A 10,000-nucleotide genomic window follows, 5' to 3' on the forward strand; every position below is an offset into this window, starting at 1 on the left:
CTTACCCTCTTCTTTAAGAGAAATAGTTTCCTATGCTATGTCAGTTTTACTACTGAGACAGTTGCTTGTTATGTCAACGCTTGTCCTTTTTTATCCTTAGTTTATATTTAATATTGTTGTGCTTTGCTTAGCGATACATACATACATACATACATACATACATACATACATACATACCTTAACATCAACACAAGGTATATTGGTGGAACATCCTCATAAAAACATTCACCAAATGAAAAACATAAGAGGCCGTATTTTGTTGTTTAGGATAGACAAGAAAATTATATGTACCGTCATAGGGGTCCGTTGCCCTGCTGATGTGAATACCTCTTCTAAAATAAAAACAAAGACAAAACAAAAGAAGATAACTACGGAAAACTGCTTTGAAACCATTATCTTCTATATCTAGATTATGAGTTCACATTTATATTAATAAGAATTGCTGCACGAGGGTTTCCATTAAAAAATCAACCAATCAAAACACACATTAGATATACAATCTGTAGGCGGAACACTGAAGATATGGATGACTTTACTCAATTTCAAAATGTTACAGTGTTTTTGTCACCTACATTCCAAAAATGGAGTTTTGTATCTTTGTTAGAAAGTAGCTATCTCCTTTTAGGAAGACTTCAAATAATTATAAGTAAAAGAGAATATAAATATATACATATATATACAACATACATTTACACTTACATACATATATGCATGAAGAGATACTCCCAAGTATAACCATTTTTTTATGCTCTCTTCCTTTTTACACAAACTATGGTATGCTCATGAAAGCGAAAACGTTTGAGGCATGCACCCCAATGGAAAGTTCAACAATCCCATCCCCCAGTTTCCAACGGCGCATCAACGGAATACGCAGCTACGTGGTTGACCGGAGAATCGTGACAACTCCAACTTATTTTAGTTTTTTTCTTTAAGCTCTCACAACTAAAGAAGATATGGAAGTAGTAACACTATTTTTTTTTCGTAAATATGCGTCTATTACGATTACTACAAAGAAAAATCCATCTACTGTTAGTGGTTTCAAGAAGTTCGAGTCTTGAGTTGCACTTGAAGTGTAGAAAAAAAGACAGGGCGCAAAAAGTACGCACGCGAAGAAAAGAAATGTGAAAAATTGTCACATTTCATATCTGAGTATCCTTCTCTCATATGCATTTATACACACGCGCACGCACACGCACACACACACACACACACACACACACACACACACACACACATGTATATATATATATATATATATATATATATATATATATACATACCCGTATGTATGTATATGTATATATATATATATATATATATATATATATATATATATATATATATATATACATATATATAGGGGTTATGAGCGATAGTGGTGTTAATTAGACCCAGAGGTTTCAGGTAATGTTCAGTAAGTGCTATGGATAGACCATAGTTAAGCTCCAGGTTCGGAGATTATGCGAATAAGGGGTCCAACGTAGGTCATATATCAACGTATGAGACCTATTTATAAATGTTCTATATTATACACAGCCTTGGTTTTTTTTTATCTCATTACGAAAAGTAAATCCTTATATATATATCCTAACCCCAGCATTGACAGTAGGATCTTATATTTCAAGTAAGATACACATTATTATGCACACATACTGCAAGCTTACAGATATACACTGGACTATAAAATTTATATGTAATAAACATATGCATGATAGTATGTTTGTAATTATGTATGTGTATATGAATGTATCTATCTATATAGCTAGTTGGATATCGGAAAGGACCACTCCGTCGGTTACGACGACGAGGGTCCCAGCTGATTCGATCAATGGAACAGCCTGCTCGTGAAATTAACGTGCAAGTGGTTGAGCACTTAACCCTTAACGCAGTTCTCAAGGAGATTCAGCGTGATACAGTGTGTGATAAGACTGACCCTTGGAAATACAGGTATTACTCATTTTTGCCAGCTGAGTGGACTAGAGTAACGTGAAATAAAGTGTCTTTCTCAAGAAGCACAAGAAAAACACACAACAGAGTGCCAGTGGCTGTCCTTTGAAAAGTTTTGCTTTCCATCCTGTTTAATGTCCACAAATCACCTTCGGTGGGATGAAGAGTTTAGTCACCGACATCACAGCAGTGCAACGAATGGTACTGAGTTACATGATACCTGTAGTGCACACGGGCTGGGGAGGGGCTTTGGGTGTGTGTGGGGTGTAAATGCCTTGTGAACAAAATTCGTAGACGGAAACTGTGTGGAAGTTCACTCTGTGTGTGTATGTGTGTGTATCTTTTGTGTGTGTATGTGTGTGTGTCCCTCCATATCGCTTAACAACTGGTGTTCCTTTGTTTACATTCCAGTAACTTAGCAAATCGACAAAAGACACCAACAGAACAAATATCATACTTAAATGAAGATAAGTACTGTGATCGATTTGTTCGACTAAATGTTTTCAGAGAGATAATCTAGCATGGGTGCAGTCCAATGGCTGAAACGAGTAAAAGGATAAAAGGAGATACATGTGGTAAATAGCTTGCTTACCAACGACATGGTTCCGGGTTCAGTCCCACTGCGTGGCACCTTGGGCAAGTGTTGTCTGCTATAGCCACGGGCCGACCAAAGCCTTATGAGTGGATTTTGTAGGCGAAAACTGAAAGAAGCCCGTCGTATATATATATATATATATATATATATATATATATATATGTGTGTGTCTGTGTGTGTGTGTGTGTGTGTGTGTGTGTGTGTGTGTGTGTGTGTGTGTGTGTGTGTTTGTGTGTGTGTTTGTCCCCCAACATCGCTTGACAACCGGTGCTGGTGTGTTTACGTCCCCGTAACTTAGCGGTTCGGCAAAAGAGACCGATAGAGTAAGTACTACGCTTACAAAGAATAAGTCCTGGGGTCGACTTGCTCGACTAAAGGTAGTGCTCCAGCACGGCCAAAGTCAAATGACTGAAACAAGTAAAAGAGTAAAAGAGAGTATATGTACACACGCACACCCACACACACACACATGCGCATGTATTTACACACATGATTACATGAATACAAATAAGCACACATACACGAATACGTACATATGTTCAATCATACATATACATGTGTAATACATAGTTATAAAAACATCTATGCTTCTATTACATGCCCGCGCGTCTGCGCACTCACAGGCGTAAACAAATATTTAACAGCACAAACAGGTTTTTACAATATACGACAAACCTAAAGAATTCTTTTGTTGTTTTCTATTAGTGTATTACTGTATAGCTTTAGTAAGTGCTTAATCATTTAGTGAGGCTTGTTTCTTTAGAAGTTATATAAAAGCCGACATTTGAGATGACAGTATACTAAATAATTGGCCATAAAAAATAATTTAAGGTATATTACAGCAGTAATATTCACAACATTTTCGTATGTTAAACGTTCTGACTTCTCGCTTAGTATTTTACATACAGTTCATCCTCCAGAACATACCTTTCAATAGTTGTCGACTAGAGATTACAATAATTGCGGTACCGTGCTGTATTCAGCATCGTCAGAGCGAAACAGCGTTCATAATACTAAGGAAAGCCTGGGTTCTTATGGTTTTTACTGTGGCACACTTTTTCTTCCATTCTCTAGGCAGCCATCGCATTGTAAAGATTACAATCTTGCAGTCATTAACCTTATTGAGGATTCCTTCTTAGCTTTCAGCTTTGATTTTTCTGTCTGTCTGTCTGTCTCTCTGTCTGTCCGTCTCTGTCTCTCTGTCTCTCTGTTTGTCTCTCTCTCTCTCTCTCTCTCTCTGTAAAGTATTTCGTAATTTTCTCTCCGATTAACATCATTGCTCTGCTATTCATTCTAAGTGTAACATCAACCAATTCCACCTCAAAAGAGTTTCTAATAGAAGCTCAAAAACCTACACACACAAATATATATTCGTAAAGAAGCAAGCTAGAAGACCCTTTTGTTTTTTGATCTTCCTTTTATTAAAATAAAACATTGATATAAATTTTTTAAACTGAATTTTATTCCCGCTTTTATACACGAGTATATATACACTTATATAATGCCCCACTTTCGCATATATACACAGACCTAAAATAATATATCACAAAATACCGACCTTTGTTACAGAATTGAAGAAATATGTATAAACATATAGTCCACAAATTCTACCTCCACAAAACACAAAGGTTAAAATTTCTACCTATGTAACAAATTGCTTATAGAACAATGAACCCCTGGAAAGAAACAATCAGACCAACAACTATTAGCCCTACCCACATCATCTTGTGAACATCAAAGCACAAGACAATTTTCTATATTTAGAACACTATGATATACCAGAGTAATAACCTTACAAATACAAACAGGATATACCCTAAATAATAACAAGTAAAGTCCTTGACCAACCAAAACATATCACCTTCCTGTACATTTGTTAACTATTACAAAATTCTATTACAAAAATGTTAACATACCCAGTTACTAAGTTTTTAAATACTGGACTAAACTTTAAATCTTTGACCTTTACATTGTCAAAGCAAAGAATTAAACCCAATAAAACTAAAAATAACCAAAACAACTGGCACATTTTAGACCTACCTACATAATCCTTTTCCTGAACCACTAAAAAGCATTTCTATCATCTGACGCGGACACACCTAATCAGAAACACCTGTTTACAAAGTAAATTCTAAATAATAATAATACAGCCACAGATCTAATCAATAAAAGTTTCTCATAACAACTCTCTACCACAACCCACCCTACTCCAGCGAGTAATGGTTTCTTAATGGTCTGCCACTCGTTTTTGAAAATTAACTGACCAATAGTAGCCTCTTATTGTCCAGACCAGTCCTATTTCGGACCCGGGGTTGTTTCAGGTATACTGCCTACTTGTAAAATACATACGAAATCAATAAATAGTAAATTATAGGCAACTGTTATCATTTAGTTCTATAACTACCAGTATTTCTTATTACACTTCTTACTTTTTTATTCTATTTCTTGACTTACCGAATGGCTCATGTAGTTAATATATATTTAACCCCCCCCCCCCGTATACAGGAATGTAACACCAAATATTATAACTACCCACTGATTACTTACAATGATATCTATTTTTATTATTATTGAGCTGGTTAACCGGAGAATCACGCTAACGGAAACAGCTGTAAGTTGAGATTCTGTCTTTTTGTAATTAATTGATAAATGATAATTTATATAATAATAATATAATGATATAATAATATAATAATATAAAAATATAATAATAATAATAATAATAATAATAATAAATGATAATTGATGTAAATCAATTGCTATTCATCAATTGCTATTCATCAATTGTATCTTCATTTTCTGCTTTCCTTGAATATTGATACACTTTAGTTTAATTTGGTCATTACCTATCATTTATGAGCATTAATACCAATGCTCATTATTAAATATAGGTAATATACCAGTGGATTCATTGGATACAAGTATCCCATAGACGGTTTTTGTAACCTCTAACTTAACTCACCTATATATATATATATATATATATATATATATATATATATATATATATATATATATATATATGTATACATACATATACACATCTGCTTTTAAATTATATATACCTTGCTATTCATGGTTGTCTTTCTTAACATTTATTGAATTTCTATTGCGAATTGAAACCATTCGTGGAAGCTTATCTCTTTGCTATACAATGTTCGCCTGCTTTATGTACTGTACAATGTTGAGTAACCATGTCGTTACTGAGATCAGAACGATGTACAGCTAAGTTTATGACTAAATGATGTATCAAGACATAGATGTCAAAACCAGTCATGTTGTTGCGTTTTTGTTGTTGTTATTGTTGTTGATGTTGTTGTTGTTGTTCCCACAGTCATACGTTATGGTACTGTAAAAACTAAAAAAAGGTGATGTGTTCAGATGTAGCAATGTATATCAGTCTGATTGTTATTCGATTTGAAACTATTACATTTCAGTAGTTGTGTTCAATTGTATTGCAGTCTGGAAAATGTAATTGCATCATATTTCAACAAACTTAACGATTATCGAAATAATGATTATCGGATTAAACTGCCAAACTACTCTAGATTTTCCAGTATTTTGACACATATATGAAATTCGTCTGGCATTCCATATAAACAGAGCCAGACTCTTAGTACTGGTTTGCCTTTAGATGTGGACTTAGACATTCAAAACTAAAAGACGCAAACACGCAAACAAGACAACCACACAATATCTTTATCTGTATATTCTTTCTTTCATTCTTCTGAATCAGCTAGTCATTCTTTCACACAGTCGTTCAATCACATTTTCCTCCTCTCCTTTTATCTGTGAGTGACTGTGTACGCATACCTACATACACACATGCAGAAATACACAAACATTTATGCATATATATATATATATATATATATATATATATATATATATATACACATACATAAATATGTATATATATATATATGTTTATATATTCAATAATAGGATGAATTCTTTTACAAGAATTTATCAGGTATACATATATACACACGAGGGAGTGCTGAAAAGTTCCTGGCCTTAAGGGTATCGCGAAAGGTGGTTAGAGGCCTAACCTTTCGAGTTCTTTTACTAACTAGTTAGGAAAATCTCTATAAAAGATCAAAGCAGTATTTGTAGTGAGGAGTAGTGTTTAACCTAAAGACGGGTGTTCCCTAGGAACCAGCAACATTGGTGTCTTAATCTTAGAAGGACACCTCCTCCAGCTGGTTATTCAGTGAATTCTGCATTCTCTATATATTGCAAGCGGAGAGAGAAAGCCCTACTATTTTAGCCCCAAGACCACCGTACGGTTTCGGCCTCTGTATAGTTTTACACTCACAAAAACACACACACACGCACACACACACGTGCATATATATATATATATATATATATATATATATATATATATATATATATATATATATATATATATATAGGCGCAAAGATGGGTGTATGGTAAGAAGATTGCTCCTCAACCACATGGTTTCGGGTCCAGTCCCATGTGCGTAGCATCTTGGAGAAGTGTTTTCTATTATAGCTCCGGGCCGACCAAAGACTCGCAAGTGAATTTGGTACACGGAAACTGAAAAATTCCTATCGTAAATATATATATATATATATATATATATATCATCCACATTTATGATCTCTGTATCTGTGTTTGACTCCACTATTGCTTAACAACTGGTGTTGATTAATTTCCGGTCCTGTAACTTAGCTGTTCGGCAAATATAAGTGACAGGATGAGTATCATGCTTTAAAAAATAAGTGCTGGAGTCGATTCCTCCGATTAAATATCTTCAAGGCGGGTCTCAAATGACTATAACAAGTTAAAGGTCGCTGCGTGTGTGCGCGCGTGTTTGCAAGAAAAGGAACAGTTAATACATTTCTTAGAGCATAAAAATTAGACACTTTGTGATCGCTGGACTTGCTAAAAATAGCATCCCATCAAATTGCAATTTATCGTGCTAGAAAAGAAGGACAAATTTGGCAATGTAACTATGAGTGCAGTTTGCCAATGAAAACATTTTATGGTCATGGATAGAACTTTTCTGGAGTATTGATTGAAACACTAAACACGAAAACACCAGAACACAATATGCTGAGCTAATGAAAAAAAGTTGTAGGATACAGTTAGAAAATTTTCAGGTATACCAAAAATGGTCTGAACTCAAGTTTGATAATCTATAAGAATAAATAACTAATTGGCAAAGTATTTGGAATGTAGAACGAAATGTCCAGTTCACATTCCAACTCGGTCAACTTCGTCCTTCACCTTTTCGGTGTTTATAAAATATTGTGCCAACGAAGTGGGGTGGACTGACATTTTGAGATATTTGTGTGGTTCACTGTACTTGAGTTTATAAATGGTAGACTTAAACTATCGATCGGCTTAACAAAACCACACGATCATTGGGCAACCTAAACAGAGTTCACTCACTTTCAAGCATTTAATCCAATACTCTGGTTATGACGAAGGACGTCCCATTAAATTCAGACATACTGTCATGTCTCATTTCTTTATTTATATGATGGCAATGTGTGTTTTGCTTGAAATTTGACTGTATATTGCTCAGGTCACGCTCCATTATTGGTTTATGAATATCAGTTGTTGCTGTTGTGTTAACCACTGGTTAAATCTGATGGAGCAGATCTCGACCCAATGACATTCCATCAGCAACCAGCTCATATGTTTCCTATGTACAGAAAACCTAGAGTCACATTATCCAACATGGCATTGTCTGAGAGAGAGGCGTGTGATTTGAGGGGTATTTTGCGATCACGAGAAGGCTCACTCGTTGGTTTATAAAGCTTCGAAGTGTTTATCAGTCATTTGATTTTACAGAAGACGCTTGCAGTCAACACATTTCTAGGTCTGACTGGTGAAAGAAACCGAAACATTTTCAAATATTTTTCACTCCCACCTGTGTTCCGTCCAAAACATAACCTATAGAATTAGTTTAAAAGTTGCTGGGTTCGGTGTTCTCATTGTATTTTATTCAATGAGTGACAATGTGTTTATTTCGGTTGCGTTCGTTATCTTTAACAGGCGAGCTTAAATTGTACATGTAGAGGTGACCTTTAACTTTAATATAATAATTGTTTGTAGTTAAAAAATTTATGCTTATTGTTATTAACTCGAATCAGGTTGGTTTATACACATTGTTTACAGTCGTAGAATTTGCGCAATTCAAGATGTACACACACATACACACACACACACACACACACACACACACACACACACACACACACACACACACACACACACACACATAAATTCAAAATTTAAATACGTTATGATTATCTTTAAAAAAAATAATAATAAAGGGGCCAGCAAACATAATCCAAAGAGGCAAAACATATATTAAAATTCAGGGTACAATATGCACCTGTTTGCTAGAAAGAAGAGTTAAAACTCTCCAAAGCCACGCATCTCTCACTATATGTAAACACGCACGGAGAATGTAGCAAATATACTAAGAAAAACGTGGAGGCGCAATGGCCCAGTGGTTAGGGCAACGGACTCGCGGTCATAAGATCGTGGTTTCGATTCCCAGACCGGGCGTTGTGAGTGCTTATTGAGCGAAAACATCTAAAGCTCCACGAGGCTCCGGCAGGGGATGGTGGCGAACCCTGCTGCACTCTTTCACCACAACTTTCTCTCACTCTTACTTCCTGTTTCTGTTGTGCCTGTAATTCAAAGGGCCAGCCTTGTCACACTGTGTCACACTGAATATCCCCGAGAACTACGTTAAGGGTACACGTGTCTGTGGATTGCTCGGCCACTTGCACGTTAATTTCACGAACAGGCTGTTCTGTTGATAGGATCAACTGGAACGCTCGTCGTCGTAAGCGACGGAGTGCCAACAACAACAACAACTAAGAAAAACAGTCGTTCCCATTTGCAAAACTACAAAGAGGAGGGTAGATATTCCAGCGTCACTTTTAATTGATACCGGGATATCTACCCTCCTCTTTGTGTTTATCTTAGTTTATTTTCTACATCCTCCGTTCGTGCTTACATATACTGAGAGATGCGTGGCTTTGAAGAGTTTTAACTCTTCTTTCTAGCAAACAGGTGCATATTGTACCCTGAATTTATATATATATATATATATATATATATATATATATATATATATATATATATATATATATACACTAACTTAAAAGCCGCCCGATAGGGCTCTTGACTGGACCTTGGGCCCAACAATGACACTTCATGCATTGAGTATATATTAAATTTTATTAAAATTGAATAATATTTTTCAAATAATTAACAGTTTTCTTCAATGATTGCAAAACTGCATGATAAACAATTTTTTTGTCTTCCCATTCGCATGTTTCCATTTCCAACCCTTGAGCAACCAACTGGCTGTGAGAAAAACAGGGTTCCATTAGATGAAGCCCTCTTACTTTCAATGATTGTCCTTGGGGCTTATTCACTGACATTGCATAACTCACTCTCACTGA

This window comes from Octopus bimaculoides, chromosome 1 (genome assembly GCF_046866305.1).
Source record: "Octopus bimaculoides isolate indiv1 chromosome 1, ASM4686630v1, whole genome shotgun sequence".
Classification (NCBI taxonomy): Eukaryota; Metazoa; Mollusca; class Cephalopoda; order Octopoda; family Octopodidae; genus Octopus; species Octopus bimaculoides.